Source organism: Rhincodon typus, chromosome 13 (assembly GCF_021869965.1).
Source record: "Rhincodon typus isolate 14 chromosome 13, sRhiTyp1.1, whole genome shotgun sequence".
Taxonomy (NCBI): domain Eukaryota; kingdom Metazoa; phylum Chordata; class Chondrichthyes; order Orectolobiformes; family Rhincodontidae; genus Rhincodon; species Rhincodon typus.
In genome coordinates, this window is record NC_063344.1 from 45,458,975 (window position 1) to 45,485,102 (window position 26,128).

Below are 26,128 nucleotides of genomic sequence, written 5' to 3' on the forward strand. Positions count from 1 at the left end.
AGCCCGCTGTGTTCATCCAGCTCTACACCTTGTTATCAATTAGATTGTGTTGTTATAGTTAATATAGTGCAATGAAATACTACAAGCTTTAATACAATGATAACTGTTTCTATATCTGTAAACTAATGATAGCAATTTATGATTTATCTATTTGTGAAAGTAAGCCCAGGCATATGTGGCATATAGGTACTGCAAAAGAAGCACTTGGGAATCATGAACCATTTATGTAACGGACAATGATCAGTCATCCAGCTGTCATTCCTAGAGAATGTTAGATAAGTGAATAAACTAGTCCACACTAATTCAGTCTATCTTGCTTTCAAATTTAAGTTCCTCTGTTGCACTGAAATATACATCACCTTGAAGTCTCCTGCTACAATAGTGAGGCTGCAAGTCTTCTATCAAAACAATCCAATTAAGGCTTGGCCAAAGTCTTTAGATTTCCCAAATAGTATATTTATATTTTATAGACCTTTCTTCAGAAAATCACCTTAGAGTTTAAGGGCTGCAGTTTTTCATCTTCATGTGAGTTAGAAGTGTGTTAGCTTGGCTTTAAAAATAGCAGCCAAATCAAGGATTCCTGCCCTCAATCAATAGCTGGCATTTTCTGGAGGCATGGGGTAAAGGACAGTCTCAAAAGCTCACATACAGATATCCCACACTGCTGAATCAACAGTGGAAGGGGTAATTTAGGCCTTCCAAATTGTCTAGGGAGATGAGCTGGTTTTGATCGGTGTAATGATTTGCGCCAGCACAGATCTGTCATAGACCATGGTTCAAAATCAGAAACTATATGAAAGCTAAGTTCAAAAGATGTTTTCAATTTCTCATGCCATAATGAAATGCCATATCATAACCTGTGATTATAAAACAGTGAGTGATAATATGGAATTGATTTTAAGTAATAATTAAATTACATGGCTATCGCGTTAAATGCACTGAATTTGAATTGTTCCATGAACATCAGCCTAATTGTTTGAGGCATTTTCAAAGCTTTGATAGTAATTTAACTTAGAGTCATAGAGTTTTACAGTGCAGAAATAGACCCTTTGGTTCAACTTGTCCATGCCGACCAGCTATCTTAAACTGATCTAGTCCTATTTGCCAGCATTTAGCCCATATTCCTCTGAGTCCTTCTTACTCATGTACCCATCCGGATACTTTTTAAATGTTAGAGTTAGTAAGGACTGCAGATGCTGGAGTCAGAGATAAAACAGCGTGGAGCTGAAGGAACCCAGCAGGCCAGACAGCATCAGAGGAGCAGGAAAGTTGACATTTTCAGTCGGGAACCCCTTCTGGTCCTCGCCCAAAAAAATCAACTTTCCTGCTCCTCTGATGCTGCGTGGCCTGCTGTGTTCCTTCAACTCCACACTGTGTTACTTTTTAAATGTTGTAATTGTACCTGCCTCCACTACTTCCTCTGGCAGCTCATTCCAAACATGCACCACCCTCTGCATGAAAATGTTACCTTTCTGGTCCTTTTTGTATCTTTGCCCTCTCACCTTAAATCTATACTCTCTAGTTTTGGAGTCCTCTATTCTGGGAAAAACAACTTGGCTATTCACCCTATCCATGGCCCTCGTGAATTTATAAACCTCTAAAAGATCACCCCTCAGGGTCTGATGCTTCAAGGAAAAAAGTCTCAGCCTATTCAATCTCTCTGTATAGCTCAAACCCTCCAATACCAGCAACATCCTTTTAAATCTTTTCTGAACCCGTTCAAGTTTAACAACATCCTTCCTGTAGCAGGGAGATCAATATTCTAAAAGTGGTCTCACCAATGTACAGCTACAACGTGACATTACAACTCCGGTACACAATGCACTGACCAAGGCAAGCATAGCAAATGCCTTCTTCACCACCCTGTCTACTTGCTAGGATTCTGATTGGCTGTCAGATTTTGTAGGATTGGGATTTTCATTCCTAGAGTCCTTAATCCTTGGGAAGGCCAATTACATTCAAATAGGTACTTTATATGGTAAGCCTTCCCCAAAACAAGTGATGCAGACTGTCAGCAAATCGATGTGTAAAACCTCCATCCACTTCTAGCAGGGATTGTTGAAACAACTATATTAAAAATTCTAAGTAGATAATCGTGTAACTATTTGTTGTTTTCTACAGATTTATGAGCTTTTCAAATTCTTTCCCATGTTATTAAAGGCTTTAAAAGTTCGATTTATAGTGGATACCTGGTGGGTGAGTTAGGAGGTATCAGGGTGAGGGAAGTTTGAGGATGCAGAGGGTAAGATGGGGAGGGATAGGGAAATAAATCCACCTCCATAATGGGCTGATGTCTCAGCGAATGGGATGGACCTTCAAGCCTGGTCATCTCAGCATTGGCACCTCCATCTCTGACTCCTGCATGGTGCCAGAGGCAGCAGGCCCAACTCCAGACTATTCCTAACTCACTTCCATTGAAGTGGCATCATCAGGCATGCCTGGTCAAGAGGAAAGACAATGATATCGAGTAGTTCCCAGCATCAAGAGGAAAATCTAGCTCTAACTTATAAGAAAGGGAATTTAAACCTTATTCACACATTGGGCAGGAACGAAATAAAACACCAAAATGCCAAACAAGGGCAGTGTTATCTCAAATGTGGAATGACTCCCACTTTTGTATAGAATAAAAGAAAGGTAGACATGTGTAGAAAATAAAATGGACTTGTTGACAAAGGAAGAGTATTCAAAAATATTCTCCTGAGACTTAAAAAATCCATGAAAGACTTTGTGATATCAGCACACAGCAATAACACAAATTGTTATTCTAGCAGAGATATTGTAAAAGGGTGCAAGTGGTGGAAATAACTTTTACACTAAAGATATTACTTCATTGTTCCTGTTCTGAAATATGCCAAAGGCATCAGATAAATTAATTCCTATAATTTTGACAACAGTAGCAAATGAGATAAACCAAATAACCAAAGGGTATTAGATGTATCAGGAGATATGGTGGATCATTCACCAGTGGCACCTACCCATCATACTGTAAGACAATTCTTGGTATTGTGAACACCAGCCCCAGGCAATGGGATAGGTACAAATTTCCATCTTCTGCAACTGTCACTAATCAGGAACAATGGTACACTGGGTATTCTACTCACCAGTAGAGTGCTAGTTAAATTTTAAAGTTTGGAGGGACTCCACAAGTATTGACAACTCTCTGTTAGTTTTGAAGTTAGCTTCACACTGTACTGCTGTGACAGTACAATAGGTGTTAATCTAAACTTGCTGTGATATTATTTCTTCAGGATAGTGTTGGTCCTGTTGTCCATCATATCAGTGCAAACAGAGCAGTAAAACTGACATAGTGAAGAATTTTTTCACCTTTACTGTTGACATGATCATAACTGTAAATAAAAGCACACAGATTGCTAGCAATGACATTCACAGATTTCTTTGTCAAGTCTAACTGTATCTTAAATTAAAAAATTAAAATGCAATCTTTTGTACAAAAGTGCAAATGTAAGCATGATAGACTGCCATTACAATTGTTAGTAATAACATCCAGGCACTGGAATGACCAAGTTTGGAAGCGTGCACTGTCTTTCTCTAGTTCCACAACTATATAGGTCACAACTTAAATCTAATATGGCCAAGTGAATACTTTCTCTACATTAGACTTAGACCAAAGAATCCAACCAGTTTATTTAATAAATTAAAGTTATTTATAATAAATCAAAACTCATTGTCTAGAGCTACAAAACTGGACAACACACAGTTGCTAATTTGAAATATCAATTTTTACGCCACTCAATGACCCAAAACACGTGCACAAAAATACGCACACCGGGTAGTGGGAAGAAATGGATTTCTCTCTGCAGAGATTCACGTGAAAAAAACTTTTGACCAATAAGTCTAATCCTTGAGGGTTAAAATGATGAGGTTTGAAATGTTCAGATGAGAGCTGGTCTGAGATTCAGACACATAGTGCTGAATACATGCATTTGTTGTTGGGACATTAACAATCATTCAGGAAATATTAACAAACTTTTTGAGAGGTTTTTCAAGATGGACCAGGGTTCCAGCTACCACTCTGTACCCTTTTCCAGAAACAGGAGAGCCAAGGTGGGAAGCTTTTCTCTTTTAGCAGGCTTCTCCCCAGCTGTAACAAACAATGTCCAAAGCAGAAACTGATAACTGACAGTCATAAACCCAAACTTTATCAATAAACAGCAAGAAACTAAACTAGGCACAGGACTATCAAGAAACACCTTGCGAAAAAAAAATGTGTAATGTCTGATTGTTGATCATTTTAAAAAATAGTCCAGGTACTCACAATCAGAAATTATTAAACATAAAGGCTTAATAATACCACCCAAAATTCTCAGCTTCACGTCAATCAAAATGCACAAATATATTTTACTTAGCGACTTGCCCTAGTATAATGACACTAATGAAAAATGAGTTGTCAACAGCAACCAATTCATTGACCCTAACCGAAATGGATTTGGAATATTTATTTTTTCATCCATGGGAGGTGAATGTCACTGTCTGCTCAAGCAATTATTGCTCACCCCTAGTTAGAGAGAAATATAAGAAAATAGGAACAGCAGTAGGTCATTCAGCTCTTTGAGCCTGCTCCAACATACAGCATGATCATGGCTCATCATCCTGTTCAACACACTGTTTCCACTTTCACCTATACCCTTTGATGCATTTAGCTCTAAGAAGTATATTTAACTCCTTCTTGAAAACATTCAAGGTTTTGACCTTAACTGTTTTCCATTGTAATGAATTCCATAGGCTCATCATTCTGTGGGTGAAGAAATTTCTCCTCATCTTAGCCCTAAATAGCCTATTTTATTTCCTTACACTGTGATCCCTGTTTCTGTACTCGAGGCTTCTGGTCATCAGGAACATCTTTCCTGTATTTACCCTGTCTAATCCTGTTAGATTTTTTAAAATTTGTATAAGAACCCTCTCATTCTTCTCAACTCCAGTGAATATAGTCTGAATCAATGCAATCTGACTTCATATATGAGATTTGCCTTCCTAGGATCAATCTAATTGACCTTGAGTTGGTGGTAAAGAGCTGCCTTCTTGAACTGTTGCCATCCATTTGATATAGGTACACCCACAAAGCCATGAGGGAGAGAATTTCAGGATTTTTACCTAGTGACGCTGAAGAGATGGCGATATATTTGTAAATCTGAATGATGAGCAGCTTGGAGGGGAACTAAAAGCTTGTGATGTTCCTTTGCATCTGCTCACCGTATATTTCTAGATTGTGATGGTCTTAGGTTTAGAAGTCTCTGTCTGAGGAGCCTTGCTGAATTTCTGCAGTGTATCTTCTAAATGGTGCACTCTGGAGGGAGTGAATGTTTGTGGATGTGATGCCAATCAAGTGGGCTACTTTTATCTTGGATGGTGTCAAGCTTCTCCTTTATTGTTGGAGCTGCACTTATCCAGGCAAGTGGAGAATATTCCATCACATTCCTGACGAGCTTTGTAGATGGTAGACAAGCTTTGAGATGTCAGAAGATGAGTTACTCACTGCAGAATTCCTAGCCACTGACATAACTACAGTATACTTATGGCTAGTTCAATTTCTGGTCAATTTTAACCCCAGGACATTGATTGTGGGGAAATTCAGCATGGCAATGGCATTGAATATCAAGGGCCAAAGTTATATTCTCGCTTGTTGGAGATGGTCATTACCTGGCACTTGTGTGGCATGAATGTCACTTGTCATTTGTTAGCCTAAGCCTGGATAGTGTCCAAGTCTTGCTGCAATTAGCCATGGACACTTCCATATCTGAGCAGTCATGAATGGTGCTGTACATTGTGCAATTATCAGTGAGCATCTGATCTTATGATGTAAGGACGGTAATTGAAGAAGCAGCTGAAGATGGTTGAACCTAGGACACTACCCTGAGGAACTCCTGCAGAGATGCCCTGGAGCTGTGATGACTGACCTTCAACAGTAACCTCTTCCTTTGTGCAGGAATGATTTTAACCAATGAAGAGATTTCCCCTGACTCCCATTGATTTCAGTTTTTTGGGGCCTTCTGATGCCACACTTGATCAAATGTAGCCTTGACGTCAAGGCCATTCACGCACACCTCATTTTACACTATCACCTCAAAATATTTACCCCCAACTTCATCAATCCACGTAACCTCCAGAGAAACAATAACCATACTTAAAAAAATAAATTGAGCCAATTTAGGAAAGAGAAATAGTGGTCTATTAATATGCAGCATGCCACTCTCTCAAACAAATTCACTGCAAGCACACAGAAGAGATTTAAATTTAACTAAATTTCATGTTCATGTAAATTATACTCATGTTTTTCTGTTGGATAGAATCAAACCCTTCCATTATGGTAGAGATCTCAATCAAAACCTCAAGAGATTTTCTCAAGTAAATGCTTTAGTTCCCTTAGGCAATGTAAATGCTCTCTCCAAGTACTGCCATCTACAATGCTCAAGACTGGAGAATGATGGAAGGCTAGCTACTTATCTGGATGGTTGCAAGTGCAAAAACACTTATGAAACTCAATACCATCAAGGATAAAGCAACTTCCTTGATTGTTATTCCTGCTACTGAAATCAATATCCAACCCTTCAACATATGATGCAGTTCAGTAACTTACCAAGGTGATATTGACACCAACTCTCTACCCTGCAATCTCTACAACTAAGAAGTAAAAGAGCGGCAATATTATATGGATGCCTCACAAGTTGTTCCCCTTGAAGACACATTCACCTATTCGTACATCACCATTTCTTCAACGCTTATGAGTCACAATCGTGGGAAGCATTAATATTACAAATACTGGACTGATTCTCATGCCACATGGAGAAAATAAGTTTTGAAACTACCTGTACCCACCCATAGACTAAGAACAAATAGATACAGAATATGTAAAACATTTCCAGACAGGAAATAGAAATTTGTAAAGAAAACAAATTAAACAAGGCAACAAGACTTTAATTTTTAAAGCTCCCTTAAATAATATTTAATATAATACCATCAGCCACTTGAAGAGGAAAGACCAATATTGAATTATCAGCTCCAAATCCATACCTAATTAAGGTAACCAACATGCAAACCAGTGAGAATAGCAGGGTTGCCGATTGTCAGGAATCTCAAATAATAATGCAGTCAGTAGAGATTTCTATGAAAGGAGGAAAGATATGAGAATGCTCCCACACACACAATCAATTTTGAATATTAGTTAAACCAGGCAAGAAACCAAGAACATCTGAGAATCACATACTCATCGTTAATCCCCAAGATTCTAATAGAAGAGTTGATAATTCTTTTGAAATGATTCTTGAGCCTTGCATAGATCTCCAGCTGACTGCCTGTTTAATCTGATATGCAAAAGCCAAAAAGAAGAGGGATTGTTAAATATAATCTATTAGATTTGGAAAGACAGTTGAGTGACTGAAGTAGGTATAATTGTCACACAGCCTGACTGTGGAATTGGCAGATATTCTCGTTATGAGTGCAGCCCTTCTGTAAAGCATGTAGTGCCAGTTTGTTGATAAAGGGATTCTCTTCAAAGTGTTTTCATTTGAACAGGAGAACCAGGCATGGCACTCAATGACCCCTTTGTTATTGCCACATGAATCACTATACAAAGGAGATGGGGACAAGAAAAAGAATGATTTATTAAAATATTAGCTTCTCCTCAATATTTTTAAATATCTAAAGTTCTTCTTCCAAAGGAGAGTAGCATTTTCATTAACATGTAAAGGATTTTGCTCAATCTTAGAAACAGTCAGACGTTTCGGTTACTAAATGTGGGGCTGGGCAAACACAGCAGGTCAGCCAACATCAGTGGAGCAGGAAAGTCAAAGTTTCAGGCCAAAACCCTTCATCAGTTGTAATGAAGGGTTTCGACCTGAAACATTGACTTTCCTGCTCCACTGATGCTGTCTGACCTGCTGTGTTTGTCCAACTCTCCCCCACGTTTACTGACTCTGGCTTTGAGCATCTGCAATCCTTCTGTCTCTTAGATGGTTCAGTTAAATTCCATTGAACATAATTGTACTGAAACATTACTGTTGCAGCACAATTATTGGATATGAGAACTGTATACTTCAACTTTAATATCCCTCACACTCCAAGATTGGACAAGACTATTATTTTAAGTGAACATTAACAGGTTTTGATAATGTAACTAGTTGTGCAGCATAGTGAGAGGAGATGTTGCTGAATCTTACAGACTCAGGCTCCAGATTCATGTCATCTGACATTACTATGGCATAGTACCTTTCACAAAATCTTAGTAACTATTCTTGGATTGAGGGCATAATTAACCCTTAAATATACATTTCCCCATCTCCAAGCTCCTTAATGGTAACACATTTAACCATGAACATTTGACTCTTAATTCCTATCTTGTTCCTTCCAAGAGTTTCTTTGGTTTGAGACATTAATCTCCAACCGCATTTTGAGCTCTCTTGGAAGACCTACAGGATGCGTTAGGTCCCTTGTCATTGCCTGGAATGGTAAATACAGGGTAGGACTGGGATGGATGCTTCTCTGTAGCTAAGTTTATATCTGGAACCCCTTGAGAAAGTAGAAGTGTATCATCACCTGTGAGGAAATACACTGCTGGAACAATACCTAGAGGAAGTTCCTGAATAGCGTCATGGTCAGCAGAATGGATGTCAGTTTGGTTACTTTCTCATGTAATTCTAAGCATTACTTTAAAAGATCCTCCTCATTCTGCAGATGATCTCCATCTTTAACATGGGCTTGCTCCCCATTGATTGCTAAAAGCTTCAAAGTAAATCTATTATTTACAAAATATAGCAAAGGAAACAGGAAACTACAAACCAGTCAGTCAAACATCAGCACTAGGGAAAGTGCAGAGTTTAGTGTAAATGATGTAATAACAGAGGAGTCAGAAAATTTTAATGGGATTAGACAGAGTCAACGTGGAGTTATGAAAGTGAAATCACATGTAACAAACAACCTGAAGCTCTTGAGGATATCACAGGACAACTGAATATCAGCCTTCAACTTCGAGAAAGTATAATCACTGAACGTCTATATTGATCCCAAACCAGAGTTGTTCAATCTTATGTGGGAAGGTCTATATTAATTTACATCTGATTTGCTGAGTTGATGAACAGGAAAGCAAAAGAGATGTGTCTGAAAAACATTCCAAAGTTAAAGGTTCACAGCTTTTCACAAGACCAGGAAAGCTGAAGGAAGCAAATCACATCACTTTACATCCTGAAACAAAGCAGGTGTGTCTGTTTACACACTCATCCACTACTGCCAAAGCAAAAGATTGAAATTGATTCTATGTTGAAGCAAGGGATTACTTCACCTATAACAGAGCTAACAAGCTAGTGTTCCAGGTGGTCCCAATACTGTACCCAACAGGTCGGTCAGATCCTGCATGGATCTTATACAGCTGAACAAATCAATTGAATGCAAAGTTCAAACTATGTAGTCTGGATGGGAGCTTGGCAAAATTTGGAAAGACTCCAATCTTCAAAATGCCACATGAAAATTGTGTTTTTCATTACTGTTATATGAGTGTTTCATTCTGAAAGGGAGGAGTTAAATCAGCTTCAGCCAATATGATGTCATCATAAGCACTTTATGTGTGGAGTATAACTCTGTGTCTAGAAGAAAACAGGTTTACCATTTAGTTGTTCTCATGGTCTTACAACAATGTCTATCATATCAATAACTTGCACCTGATTGCTATCTTACAATAAACTACATCTTAACCATGAAAAGAGCCTCTTCCTGTTGGTTACCTTGCGGTTTTCCATCTACCACCCACACACAATAAAGCAGGTCCCATCAATCCCAAACTAAAAGGATGATCATGACAACAGAGTTACCTTATAATGGTCAAACTGCCAGTGAACTCTGACAACATGATGAGCAGAGTTGAGGATTCGACATACACAAACTACCTCTCAATGAGGAGTCTACGTGCTCACAACATTCATTACTGCTTTTAGAATGTTACATTTAATCAGATTAACTTTTGCCATCTAATCAGCAGGAGAAATCTTCCAGAGGACAATGTCAAGCATTCTGAAAGGATGAGGTCATATATCTTAGAGTCAATGTCCTGACTGATCCACTCAAACCAAAAGCAAGATTTACAGTCGACCATAAATGAGAGCTCCTCCACCTGATTGTCATATGGGGGTGTGCTACTCCCAACAGCCAGTGCGACATAGAGGAAGGGATATGTGGACGTTTTATGGAAAAATGTAAAAACAACAGAGTTCCCTTGGTGTGTAATTTTAACTTCCTCTATATTGACTGGGACTGCCTTAATGCCGGGGCTTGGATGGGGGAGAATTTGTTATTGCATGTAAAACAGTTTTTTGAAGCAACATGTAAAGAGTCCAACCAGAGATGGTACCATACCAGATCGGGTATAGGGGATTGATGCTGACTAGGCGATCGAAGTTTAACTGGGGGAGCATTTCGGGATAGAGGGAAGGTAGCAGGTTTGGGTATGTCACCTCTCTATCTAATTAAACCCCTTTTTGCCTCCAAGCTCCCGACCAGGGAGAGAAGAAGATTCCATTGCAACAGTGACTTTAAAGTATCTCGTTGGGTGTAAGCACTTTGGAACATAGTGAAGTTGTAAACAGTACTTTCTAATCTAAACCATTCTGTCCTCCATTCTGTATGCAAACACAGCATAACATCTGCCTGAATCACATTTTGTGAAATGGCCTACTCTGACCTATCTATTGCTGGATTAGATATGGCCAGTAAAATATGGCCTACGTACAGCCTAACCATATGCCTTAAAGGGGTTGCTCCCGACTACAATCAAACAGGTACTCTTAAAAAAAATTGAGTAGGAATCATTTGGTACCATGCTCCTCCATGTTTTTTTGTTTTTGTCTTCTTTATCCTTCTGTGGGATGTAGAAGTCACTGGCAAAGTCAACATTTGTTGCCCATCCCTAGGTACCCTTGAACTGATTGGCTGTCAAGGCCATTTCAGAAGGCAGTGAAGAGTTAAGCAAATTTCTTTGGGCCTGGAGTCACAAATAGGTCAGACCAGGTAAGGATGGCAGATTTCCAGCGAAAGACAATATTAGTGAACCAGATAGGTTTTTATAGTAATCAACAGGGTTTTATGGTTGCCATCAGGCCATGTTTAAAATAAAAATTGATTTCAAATCCTTCATCATCCAGGGTAGGATTTAAAACCATGTTACCAGAACATGACCCAGGAGCTCTGGATACTAGTGTATTGCAATTACTACCATGCCCTTCTGTCGCGATTTTTTAAAAAGTGGTTATACCTACAGGTTGTAGCCAAAATCTCTCAGTCCCATGTAAATACACCCTGAATCCCAACATCAGGTGCTGAGGCTTGTGGATGCTAGTGCCAACATTGATTCCTGCATCCAGATCAGTGCCAATTCAAGGCCCAATGAAACACCAGTTTTAGATAAAACAAAAAAAGTGCTGGAGAATATTTATTGTAATTCAATACAGTCATTTAACATCATTTTTAGATGCAGTATTATTCTAGGGATAAATCTAAATTCCAGGATACTACAGTCATAATACCTGTCCACTACATTATCTTACTGTGGAAATGTTGTTTCTGTGGGTGCATTGTCTGACAAGCTGTCATTTATAGGATAAAAGTGAGATAAACAGATAATCTCAAATCATTCTCAACATTTCCTTTCAGACAATAATTTTAGAAAGTAACATTTTGGCAACCCTTCATCAAGCCATGTCACTGGAGCTCATCATTTTCCTGGTTTATGTTACTTTTCTCGTGGATGAAAAAGCATGACATTCACTCAACAATTTATCCTACTGTTCAATGTGTTTATGCAAAACTACATTGTTGTACAGAAATCAAAGTCAGGCCTTAGAGACTGAAATCATTATACACAGCTTCCACTTAATGGTTTTTCATATGACTTCTCAGACAACACTTCTCTCTTGCAAGCCACAATGCATTTACTAATGAAAATCATAATCTATTTTTCTAGTTGAGGAATTCTTTTAAACCCACAATTGACTCAAACTGCCTGCTCCCATCTGAATTCTTCACACTTTGCCTTTTGAAGTCTTGGTTATGTTACAGACCCTGAGGATAAAAGGAGTATTCTCTGAAGATCACTTATCACAAATGAACAAATAACCATGTTTATTGGCAGTTTTAGGAGAAAAAAAATGTATTTCAAACCTCTACAGGGACTGGAATTTCCACCCTCTACAGGATCATCTTATCCGAAGTAAAGCTATGCTATAACAGTTACGCTTTTCAGTTTGTACTTAATTGAGTTGAAGTTTTTTTTTTCTCAGCAAGAAGCTAGATTGCACGTGCAACTCACTTTTTTAGAACTTCGGACCAATTTACCACAATGTAGTTTTTCAAACATATTGGATTGTTTAGTTGCCAAAATCGAGTTGCATCTTTCCAGGATAATATGTAATTTATTATCTAAAATTCCATCATTTAGTGTAGATAATAAGCCCAGATATTCCTGCCTCCAAAGAAGCAGAAAGTCGGGACATCTTGGAGGTCCCAACACATTAAACATAGGAATTACATGAAAGTTGAAACACTCTGAAGAATTCTCCATCTCGGAGTTAAAGTCATAGAGTTCAAAGAGTTCTGTCTGACTTATCGGAATACATACCCAAGAATTGTAGTTTTTCTGTGTCTAACACCTGTCTAACTGTCTAACTGACACCCTGACTCCTCATGAGACTACCCTCTGACTCTGCACCACACTAATTCCACCCCACCCCCACCCCCGACAACGTGAGTATCCTCTCACCTTGCCTGGCTCATCACTACTACCAGGTTACCACTCCCCCCATACTGGCCAACCCCCAACCATACTATATCCACTTCACAACGCATTCAACTTGAGATTAATATCCTTTCATCAACCAAATACCTACACCCCTAGTCTGGAACTCTGATGTTCTCTAGTTGATCCCTCCTCCCACCCACCTCCTGCCCCAGTAACCGCACACTTATGATTGAATTACAGCCCCTTCTACAAACAACTGGACTGTTGGGCTGGATTTAAACTAGATTGGCAAGGAAATGGGATCCTGACAAATAGTTCAAAGGGGAGATAAGCTGAGATGGAGCTAGAAGTTAAAAAAAAACTGGTAAATGCAGTGAAAACGTAGTCTAGATAAGAAAGAACTATGTTTAGCATTCTAATGTGAGGAGCCTGAGGAATAAGGCAGATGAAGTGAGGGCACAGATAGATATTTGGGAATATATCATAGTTATGATTGAGAGTTAGGTGGTTTTTGGGTATTCAGACAAAATAGAACAAGGGATAGAAAAGTGAGATTCATAATATTGATCAAAGAATCAGTTATAAAAGTGAGGAAGGATGATATCTTGGTAGGATGATTAAATGAGGCTGTATAGGTAGAAGTTAAAAAAATGCAATAACACTTTGGGTATGTATCATCATGCCCAAATCAGGGAGGATTGCCTTGAGATAGAGGAACAATTATGTAATTAAATTTCAGAGAAGTGTTAAATTAGTAAGTTAGGAATTATGGGAAATCTTAACTACCAAATTATTAACTGGGATAGTTTTAGTGTAGAAGGTAGAGAGGGAGAAAAAATACTTAGTTAGCATCCAGAAGAACGTTTTTGATGGTACATGGAAAGACCAGCAAGGGAGGGGCCAGCTCTTGACTTAATATTTGAAAATAGGCCCAGGGATATAAGTTGATCATTTCTGGGGAGCTCCATCCCACAGCCTCCAAACTCATAGTCCCCCAGCGCTGAACAGCCCACTTCTATCTCCTTCCCTAGTTCTAAAGGGTCACTGGACTCAAAATGTTGACTTGGCTATCTCTCCACAGATGTTGTCAGACCTGCTGAGTTTCTCCAGCAATTTCTGTTTCTCATAACAGAAGGCCTATCAGTATGGGAACATTTTGGAGATAGTGACCATAATTCCATTAGATTAGGATAATTATATAAAAGGATAAGGATGGGCTAGAAATAAAAGTTATAAACTGGGGAAAGATACAAGATACGATATGATTTGGCCAAAGTGGATTGGGAGCCGCTACTTGGGATAAAACTGCACCAGAGCAGAGCAGTGGGATGCAATCAGAAGGAAATAGTGAAAAGACTGGGCAAATACATTCTTGAAAGAATAATAGTACCAGGGTGTCAAGTGGTATTAAGATTTGGATTAAACAAAAAAGCAGCTTGCACAGATGCTGAGGGCTTAATACAGCAGAGGAGAATAAAAATGCAGTGGGGAACTTAAAAAGGAAATTAGAAAAGCAAATAGACTGCATGATAAAGCATTGATTATGAAATAAAGGAAAAACTTTTTTTTAATCTATAAAGAGGTTTTTAAATCTACAAAGAATAACTAGGAAAAGTTTGCGGCCCATTAAAGATCAAAGAGGTAATGAGCGTGGGGACCCAGAAGATGTGGGCAAGGTCTTCAATTAATACTTAACATCAATATTCACAATGGGAAAGGTCAATGCAGATATGGACATAAGGCGGAGGTCTGAGAAATATTAGAAAAAACATATAGAGAGGAGGAACCAGTAGGTTTAGAGCCTTTCAAAGTGGATAATTTCAAAGATCCAGATAACAGTTATTCCAGGCTATTGAAGGAGGTAAAGGGGGAGATGTAGGGAGGGGACCTGATAGTGGTGGATAAAATTCTGAAAGGCATAGTGTTAGGGCTGCCCATAACTGAGAGACATAAAATGGATGACAGCCAGCTGTCCCTCTAGCCCTGCAGAAAATGGCTGACAGTAGTTAGACAGAATTAAAAGTCTGTGATTGAGTTTTAGCCTTATCAATGAGAAAGATGTTGTATCAGGTAAAAGAGTTAGTCAGAGTAGAGGCAGTAAATTTCATCCTAGCAGACAGTACATGACTAGAATGAGTTATAGCGCAGCTGCAAGATAGAGGGGAATGTCAAACGAGGCCTCCAGTGTCAAGTGAGACTGGAACTGCTCACAATTTATTAGTTAAAGAATACTAACAGCAGAGGAAAACATAACACTTTTCATATAACTAACTTTATTGCAGAACTAATATTATAAATCTTATAGCATTTTGTAAGAAGCAACTTCTTTTGTATGTCTTGTGATTCAGACAGTGGGAAATATAAGATGAGTAACAGAATTTGATACAGATAGTAATGAATATAATGAATAACAGAAATCGAACATTCCTTAGGGGTAAGCAAGTCTGTAACAATTAATTTTGGAATGTGAATTAATGGGATACATGATAAGATCCCAAGACCAGGTGATTACAATGCCTTGTAAACATCATTAAATCATGGGGAACCTAAGGCTGTCCATAGGAGTGTTCATCATTGATTAGGTCTTTCTCAGGATTGGATGTATAGAAAAAGGAGGAAGGCACAATAACCATGTTGTATGGGGATTATTGTAACACAAAAATGTATAAAAATACTGTGTCCCACTGGGAAAATCAGAGTGTTACTGAGTTCTCTTCTGATCTGAGCCAAAAATTAAGGGGGTAATTGAGCCCTCACATCAAGGCCAGATTCAGAGATGGTCTTTGGCCTCTCCCTGCATGATCCAGTGAATAAAATGGAAAAAATTCCTTGAATAAAATGCCAGGTGCCTGAATTGTGCTGCCTCACGAGTCTTTGTCTGCAGTCGGGGAGTTTGCTGCAACACATAGGTAGGGAGAATGGAAAAGTACTTTCTCCATCATGTAAAGGTCAATAACTGGGGACAATACATTTGTTTTAAGAGGTAGAAACTCTCATTATATTTAGGCGGTATTTAGATATTCAATTGCATTGACATCATATCCAGGGATATGGGCGAAGAGTTGGAAAATTGTTGACCAGAGTGTACATAACGGGTCAAATGGCTTCATTCTGTGCTGCAAATGTCAATCTGTCTAGCTCCTACCTCTCCATTGTCTACAAGTTATGAGTATTATGGAATACTTGCCTGGATTGGTTGTAGTTTCACAGCACTGAAGAAGCTTAACACCATTCAAGAAAAAGCAGCCCATTTAAGCACCATCCGCCACCTACAGCATCCATTCCCTTCAGAAAAACAACACATTCATGTCTACTCTGTCTAAAGACAAGTGCTTCATTCAATGTCTTTTGTTCTCCTTTCATTGGATATGGATGCAACTGGCAACATCAGCATCTGTTTCCCGTCCCTATTGCTTTTGAACGCCATGGCATGGTGGGTCATTTTAGTGAGTAGTTAAGAGTCAACCATATCACTGTTGGCCCATAGTCACATGGAGCCCAGACAGGAAAGCAAGTCTGTAATATGTAACCAAACAGACATTAACGAACAAGATGGGTTTTTACAAGAATTGATGATATCTGTATGGCTCCTGTCATTAAGATTAGCTGTCAATTCCAAATTTATTAACTAAATTCATAATTTTAACCAACTACTGTGGTTAGTTTTGAACCCATGTCCCAGAGCATTGGCCTGGGCCTTTGGATTACTAGTCTAGTGACATTGTCATGTCATACTCTTCCAGGTGCCCATACTTCTACCTTTATTGTTTTCTTTGTGCTTTTTTTTTTGAGTGGTGGTTTGCCACTGTCCTCTGCGCTCAGAGACAAAGTGAAGAGGTAAATGCCAAGTCTATTTCAACCTGAACAAAGCTTGACTCCATACTATTGACATTAACCTGATCCTCACACAAGCTGAGCTAACTAGAGTCATAACAAAAACTACAGAAAAGTACAAATGTAGTGCCAATTTTATTTCACTATTTATTAGGACTAACATGATTGGCTAACAGAGCATAGGATAAATGGGTCATTCTCTTTCTCATTAGCAGGCTGTGACTAGTTGGGTACTACAAGAATGTGTACTTGGGGACCCCCAGCTCTCCATAACATATATCAATGATCTGGAGGCAGGGACCAAATGTAATATCTCCACTTTTGCAGATAATACAAAGCCACGTTGGAATCTGTGTTAAGAACATAACAAACAAAGAAATGGGAGCAGGTGTAGGGCACCGAGCCTGCTCCATCACTCGATAGCACCATTCCTGAGCTGCAACCTCAATTCTACTTTCCTATCCAATTCTCATGTTCCCCTGACCCTCATAGAATCCAAAATCTATTGATCTTAAATATGCCCAACCATTCAGCAGGAAAGCACTTGCCAGCAAAAGTTTGCAGAGCAACATTGTGCAACCATTGAAAATGAACATCAGACAGATATACAGCACACATTTTCAGTTAAACAGAACACTGAAGAGGATTATTAGCTACTTATATTTTCTGTCTGGAATGCCAGAAATGCCCTTATTCTACCCTCCTCTCTGTTTTGTACTTAGGAAATCAGAAACATAAAACATACATTTTATCAAATTTGAGATTTAGATACAGAAGAGGCCATATACCTCACCTCCTTGATACTTTGTGCTATATTTGATAATTTATTGCTTCAACAAAATAAATTAAAAGAATAAAGGGAAATGCAGAGTGAGCAGAAGAAAAATGCTGAAGTTGAGCTATGATTGTGTTGAATAGCAGAGGAGGCTCAATGGGTTGTATGCTCTTTTCCTGCTCTTATTTATGTTCTGAAAATATGGATTAGTATGCATTGATTCAAATATTATTCAGTACATTCAGGAACACAGAAATCTCCTTTAGAAACATCATAGACCACAATTTGCTGTCAAAGTTGCAATGAGACTAATAATCTTACATTTATTTATAAACATTTGACACACTAAGTTTAGGCAAGAGACATTCTGTATAATATGTGGAAAGTTAAACATTGATGTTTGAGTTTCATGACTCAACCCATGGGGAAATAGAAAGGCCTTACTAGTTTTTAAGATACAGCTTATTTTATAATGGAAATCAAAAAAAAAGACTACGGTTTGGTCTTTCATGTCAGTAAATGATAATAGGAAAAGGAAAAATAAGTTAAAAATTGATTAACTCACTAAATCTTAATGAAGGAATAAAGTTCGCACAAGTACCTTATGTGTGAAGTTTAATATTAATAGCATGTTAATAATTAAAACTTAAACATATCTAATATTCTTTCACATCTCCAGCACAAAACTGTGTAATATTAAGGTTTTGGTGTAGATTTGTAGCTCGGGTTGTGGGTGTTGAGGTTGGTTGGCTCGCCGAGCTGGTTTGTTGTTCCGCAGACGTTTTGTTACTGTGCTTGGTAACACCCTCAGTGCAGCCTCTGATGAAGCCTTGGTGTGTTTTCCCGCCTGGTTTTTAAACTCTGGGGTCCGTTGCGATGGATTGCCTCACTTCCAGGTTTCCTCCGTAGTGGAATGTATATGGGGTCGAGTTCAATGTGTTTATTAATAGCATGCTTCGTGGAGTGCCATGCTGCCAGGAATTCTCGTGCTTGTCTCTGCCTAGCCTGTCCCAGGCTCTTGGTGTTGTCCCAGTCGAAGTGGTGGTTCTCCTTGTCCATGTGGATTGAGATGAGTGAGTATTGGTCGTGTCTTTTTGTAGCCAGTTGGTGTTCATGTACTCTTGTTGTTAGTTTCCTTCCTGTTTGTCCGATATAGTGTTTCTTGCAGTCTCTGCAGGGGTTCTTGTAGATGACATTGGTCCTGTCCATGGCAGGGAGTGGGTCTTTAGTTCGGGTGAGCACGTGTCATAGGATTGATGTGGGCTTGTGTGCCAATCTGATGCCCAGCGTCGTAGGAGTCTTGCAGCAAGTTCTGACGTGTTCCTGATGTAGGGTAGTGTGATGAGTGTTTCGGGGCGTATAGAATCTTTCTGATGCTGTTCCTGCAGGCATCTCCTGACCCAGTTCTTTGGATATCCATTATTCTTGAACACTTGGAAGAGGTATTCCTCCTCCTCTTGTCGTAGTTCCATGTTGCTGCAGTGTGTCGTTGCCCTTTTAACTAGTGTTCACACGCAGCTTCATTTGTGTGTGCTGGGATGGTTACTATTGAAGTTCAGTACCTGGTCTGTGTGTGTGTGGCTTTTCGGTGTACTTTCGTTTGCAGTTCCCCATTTGTCTTGCGCTCTACCACGACGTCCAGGAATGGGAGTTGTTTGTTCTTCTCCTCCTCTCTGGTGAATTTTATTCCAGTGAGGGTGTTGTTTATGAGTTTGTGTGTCTCTTCTAATTTGGTCCATTTAAAGATGACCAAGGTGTCGTCTATGTAGCATATCCTTAGTTTAGGTTGTGTAATATTAGACTGCCAACATTTTAAAGATAGATTGTCACCAATTATAGAAATAATGCTTTAAGCTTAGTGTGTGGAGAAGAGTTGTTATCAACTGTTGAAAAATAAAATTAATGCAATCGACAATGGGGGTGGTGAAATAAATTTTGAGGTGAAAAAATACTTTGGTCATAAATTTGAATTAATACATACTACCGTCAATCTATAAAAGCCATGACAGGTACATTTAAAATTATTGCTGGCAGTATTTTAGAAGTTAATATTTTAGGCATTTAAAGCAGGATTGACTTTTACAAAGACAGATTTTAAGTTCCACTTATATTAAGCCCTATGTGATAACACACATTTTTAAACTCGCTGCTTCAAAGAAAAATATCAAAAATGTATTTTATGTGGTCTCCAAACAAGTATTAACTTTTAATTATAGTCAGTAAATAAATCCCATATCCCCAAAAATACAGAAAAGGGGACAAGTAGAGAGTAAAACATTTTAAAAGAAACAACAGTGCGAACATTACAAATTCAAGAGGAATCAAGGAACACAGGCAACATGAGTCTGGCAATTCCATCTTCACTTTACATAGAATAAAGCATACAAAATCTAGCGTAACTGCATGCAAATGTAATGTCACTTTTTTTTTAAACACTCTGTTGCATTTGACGTTTGTAACATTGATCATGCTGTTGAATTCTAAAAACTACTGGCTCTTCGCATGCGCTCCAGGAAGTCAAGTTACTCATTTGTTTTCTTAACAATGACCCCTTTATCTTACAAACAACAGATGTAGCTTAAAATAAAATCCACACTGGAGGTGATGGGGAATTGTGGGTGTGAGTTGGAGAGAAGATGGGATTGTAAAGTTTAATGATAGATAGATAGCTGATAACGTGTATTCAATGCTACAAATACGTTGAACAAAATCAATCTCTTTTGCTCAAAATGAAATCTGTATTTTTTTTTTAATTGAAAAGGCTGGAGCCATTTACAATCATTCTAATCCTCTGTTCTGTGGATTGCATTTTACCAGTAATCAGCTAAGTTCAATTTCAGAGAGTTCCTTAGATGATTTCTCTCTGAGATCTAATGACTTATTCCCCACAGTTATCCTTGGCAACACACCTCCTAAGCTATGCTCAATACCATTATAGCACTCTGTCCTTGTGCTATTTTGCAATTGCCAGCAATGAAGGTACTTGCCATAGGGACCTCCTAGGATTTCCAATGCAGCACCATATTTAATGCACCAGGATAAGTGCTGACAGTCTGGACCTGCCTTTCTCAGTTCCTATGTGCAGGAGGAGAGGGACCTGGGTCTAAATGTGCACAGTTCATTGAAGGTGGCAGGGCAGGAAGAGAGAATAGTTAATAAAGCATACAGTGTTCTCAGCTTTATTAGCTGGGGCATTGAGTCCAAGAGCAGGGAGATGATGTTGAACTTGTTCAACACGCTTGTTAGACCTCAGGTAGAGTATTGCATACAGTTCCAGGCACCACATTAGGAAAGATGTGAATGTACTTGAGACTGCAGAAGTGATTTACATAAGTGATTCCAGGAATGAGAGACTCTACTTATGAGGATAGATTGAAGAAGGTGGGATTGTTCCCCCAGAGAGAAGGCAGCTGAATGGAGGCTTGAAAGAGGTCTTTAAAATTGTGAGCAGGCTGGATAGAGTAGATCAGCAGAAGCTGTTCCCTTTTGTAAAAGAAAATAGAATGAGTGGGTGTAGATTTAAAGTGATGTGCAAATCAACAAAGCTGATTTGAGAGGAAACATTTTTACACAGTGAGTAGTTAGGGTATGGAATGATCTGCTTGGAAATGTGGAGGAGGCAGGTTCAGTTGAGTTATTGAGGTTCAAGAGGTCATTGGATGATTATTTGAATAGAAATGGTGTGCAGGGATATGGGGGCTAAAGCAGGAGATTGACGCTAGGTAATTGAACCGGTGCAGGCACAATGGCCTGTGGCCTCCTTCTGCATTGTGACGATTGTGTGTGTGAACAATTACTCTGGGCATGACTGTGAAAGGGAAGTTAGCTCCCCCTTTGTCCACAGTCCTGGTGATTAGGTGATGTAGAGAAGGCAAGACACAACACATGTCTAAGCTCTTTAGCCACAAATGCCCCTGGGGGTCACGCACCCAAAACTCCAAAGACAACATGCTCCACTATGGTCACCAATAACACACCCACCACCCACACAATATTTTTTGATCTACAATGCTCTATTGTCTGCCCCACTTACATGTTGTGTTGCCCCTTTTGCAATTATTATCTCTTCTGCATCTCAGGAGCTGACTCCAATCCTCACAGTTGAGTTCCTCAACTTCCCTATGACAGCACTGGCCAATGATAAACACCTTGACTTTCATTGGACAGAACCTTCCGCACCCCACATCTGGACTCACTGTGGGCCATCCCTGATGAACGTACACACCTATGACTGATATCTGTGCAGATCTCCGATTGATCTATTGCAAATTCACAAAATAATTGAATTGGATTTGCAGGACTGATTGTGGCATATTTCCTGAAATGTCGAGGTACAAACTCACTGTCCTTGATTCTTCAAACCATCAACTAATAATATCCACGTTAATGGACTGGTGTCAATTTTGCAATTGATTTACAGTATTGGCAGTTACTTAGCTCAGTTAGCTAGATGGCTGGCTCTCCATGCAGAATGATGGGTTCAATTCCCACACTGGTAGAGGTTGCCATGAAGGACTTTCCTTCTCAAACTCCCCCTTTGCCTGATACTAGGGATGAAGGACTTTAGAGAAATTGGGCTTATTTTCCTTGGAGCAGTGAAGATTAGGAGGTGACCTTGTTTAGGTGTTCAAAATTATGAACACTTTTGACAGGGTAAAGAAGGATATTCTGTTTCCACTGGTTGGTATGTCAGTAACTATGGGTCATAATTTCAAGATTTTCAGCAAGACAGCTAGGAATAAGATAAGGAGAAACTTCAGAGAGTTGTTAGGATTTGGAAAGAAGTGCCTGGGAGAGTGGTGGGTGTGGATTCCAAATGAGGTTTCAAAACAGAGCTGAATATATATTTGGAAGTGGTGAATTTAGAGCGCAATGGAGATAGGACTGGAGAATGGGGCTAGTTGGGTAGCTCTTTTGGGAGTCAGTAGAGATATAATGGACCAAATGGCCTCCTTTAGTACAGTAAAATTTTTATAATTCTATGTTTGTATCCCCGTCACAACTTGCCTTTCCATCTATTGTTTTATCTGTAATACATTCACTACTTTCCTTTAAGTCATTAATTTATATTATAACACGTTGAACTCTCAGCGCTGATCCCTAGAGAACCACATTCATTATAGGTAACCAACCTGATAAAGAATCCTTTGTCCCCACATACAGTTTCCTACCCATTCACCAATTCTCTATCCATGCCAATATACTAACTCTAATGCCATTGGCTCTTATTTTATGACACAATCTTTCACGAGATACCTTTTCGAATACCTTCTGGAAGTTAAATACAACACATCTACTGTTTAAATAAAACAAAACTATGTGGTTGCTGGAGAACTGAAACAAACAAAACATGAATTGCTAGAGAAACTCGACAATTCTGACAACAACTGTGGAGAGAAAACAAAGTTAACATTTTGAGCCCTGTGACCCTTCTTTAGAATTGAACACAAGGGTAATGCCATATGTTGGCCCTGAGATTGGACAGGTGAGAACAACCCAAATCAGAGAGACAGGCAAAGGAAAAGATTTGAACTATTCGTTTTAAAACATGATGATGCTGCTATTCTGGGGTTGAGCAAAAGTAACCAAGTACAAAACTAAGGGGCTTTGGTTTAAGGTGAGAGGGGAAAGTTTTAAAAGGGACCCAAGGGGCAACTTTTTCACACGGAGGGTAGTGTGTGTATAGCTTGAGCTGCCAGAGGAAGTGGTGAAAGCTGGCAAAATTACAACATTTAAAAGGCATCTGATGGGTATACGAAGAGGAAGGATTTAGAAGGATATGGGTCAAATGTTGGCAAATGGGACTAGATTAAGTTAGGATGTCTGGTCAGCATGGACGAGTTGGGCTGAAGGGTCTGTTTCCATGCTGTACATCTCTCTGAAATTATGAGGGGAGTTTCCGCAAACTCAAAGGAGTATGTGAGGAGACAATCCTATCGCACTACAACAGAAAGAATCGAGTCACCTTACAAAAGGACCAGGAGTAACCCAGGTACAGGATGGAAAGTTGATGACTTTAACATCCAAAATCTTAACATCACCTGAGACAAGATATACCACTCATACAATGAGATCTTTTGACAGCTCTGCGTGGATTAGAAAAATTCCATGCATACCTCTACGGGGAAAAAGAAAGTCATAGTGGAAAGCAATCATTGATTTGTGCAGCAGATCTACAAGAAAAATCTATGTAGAACACCAACAAGGCTGCAAAGGTTATACTTGAGATTTTAGAGTTAAGACTTCACATCGAATACAAGACAGGAAAAGAAATGTTGCTTGTGACACCTGTCACCAAATGAGAAACATGATAAAATTTCTATTTGATGGATTCTTACACCTTGTAAACATAATATCATCAAACTTGAGTCAAATTAGAGAGGAGACAAACTAGATGGAGAGCTCTTTCAGCAAATATCTGGGGAGGGCCTGATAAAGGGGAACAAACATAACCATCTTTAAAGGTAACATTGATTAATCAGACGTGATATCTCACTGGGAGATGGTGTTCTGCTGGCCAGATTAAGAATAATAACTCTGAAAACAATGCTGAAAGGACAAACTGTACCCACACAAGATTCAATGCTGAGAACCAGTTACCCAGCCAGAAATAAAACAGAAACTACAAAATCATAAGAGGCTAACTGGTAAAGAAATGAGGAGAAAAAGAATGCTTTTGAGACTACATTTCAGCTGGAAAAGCAAAAAAAGATCATGAACAACTCCAGCACCATTAATAAAAATCAACATAACCTGAGCAACATCATTACATGATGAAACCTGAGCAACTCTTACAACACCAGGAACCAACGTCACCTTGGTAATATGTGCCATTATCAGCAGGAATACTGAATCCACAAGATGGAGGGAAAGCATCCCATCAGTGAAGCAATTCGGTAAATAACATATTTGAGAAAAATAAACAAGTACAAAAAGTGTTACTGTGTTTTGCTTCATTATAAAATTTGATTGTTCATGTTTAAATTAATCATAATATCGAAAAAGTTAATGATTGCAACTGTCTTATTGCCAGATGACATTGATGGATGAATTATGTTTTGTCATTTTATTTGAAAATTTTCAGGAACTATATTGTTAAGGACAAGTGAATATACATGTAAAAAGCATGTATATTCTGAATGCTACATCAGACACTCCTGCACTACTGTCAGTGTACCAAGATGACAATCAATTATTCTGCACCATATGGGGACAACTATGAAACACATCTAATGAATCATGGCTACAATTTTATCCCTTGGACAAGGTAAGGGATAAGAAGTGTGTTGGGGATTAACATTGGGGCTGCATTCTACTTACCAGATGCACACAGTGTACATGTGCCTATGCCATTTTAAGAAACACCTATCTGGCATTGTGAGGGCCTTACCCACCATGTAAGTGAGATTACAAGAGCTGGGATTTGAATATGTAATTTAGCCCCTTATGATCTTTTAACCAGCAGCAGGCAGAATAGGAGAGACCCTCTGGACCTAATGAGGAATCCTTGGGCCTCTACTGTCTCAGGTTTTCTTTTGAACACAACCCTGAATCTTTCTGATCCTTGGCAAAAGCTATGTTTCCCACTCGCCAGCTCCCACTCACTAACAGTGAGTGATTAACACTAGCTTTATGTGGGTATCAGGCTGAATGCATTTTGAAGGCCCCTGAGGCAATTTGGCTCAAGCATCAAAGTGACAACCCGGGCTTGAGCCTTGTCAGTCAGTGACCAGAGTGAAAATCAGGAATATAGTTATTCGCTTCTGTTTATTTAATATATCTAGATAAGTAATGCATTCATGACCTTGAATATCTGACTCATTCTGCAGTAAATACAATACATGTGATTTCTAATGCAGCATTATTTGGTTCTGAGAATAGTGACAGATGGCACTGATATTTTGTCTGTGCAAAATTAGTTCTAGCTGAAGATATTGACAGAGTATAATTTCACTGAATAATGTGGTTTTGACGCTAGCATCTAGTGGTAAGGTAAAGAAAATATGTACAGTTATTATGATAATAATACATAGAATTTAAGCCACAAGTGAAAAAAATTCTAGCCACTGTTCTGATTTAAAAGCACAAAAATTATTGAATTAAAATCTTTGTTTATACCACCTATATATTATTGATGAACAGTTGACATAGCGGAATTCCACATTAGGTCACCATTTTATCTGTATTATCTATATTAATATCGATTATAGTTCTAATTTTATTTTTAGAAAAAGAATTGGAGTTGTTGATTAGTTAGCCGAGCTGACTGGTTTTCACGCAACATTTCCTCTCCCTTCTAGGTGACATCATCAGTGCTGTGTAACCTTTGTTGAAATGCTGATGTTTTATCCCGTCCTGAATTGATATGGTCCAGTCTGTCATAGTGGGCAGTCGTGTTTCTGGTTTTGTACCGTAGTGGTATGTGGATGGAGTCTATTTCAACATGTTTGTTTATTGCATCGGTGGTTGACTACAAGACTCCTATGACATCTTGGAATAAGGATAGCACACAAACCAACAGCCACATTTCGCCAGTTACCCTCAAAGACGATAGGTCCCATACCCACAACAAGCAGGACAAATGTGATATACAAAATACCATGCAGCAACTGTGAGAAACACTATATAGGACAAATTGGCAGCAAACTCGCCACCAGGGTACATGAACACCAACTCACAGCAAAACGCCTCGACCAACTTGCCCTCATTTCAATACTCTCCAACATGGAAGGACATCAATTTAACTAGGACAAAGTTACAGTACTAGGACAAGCAAAACAAAG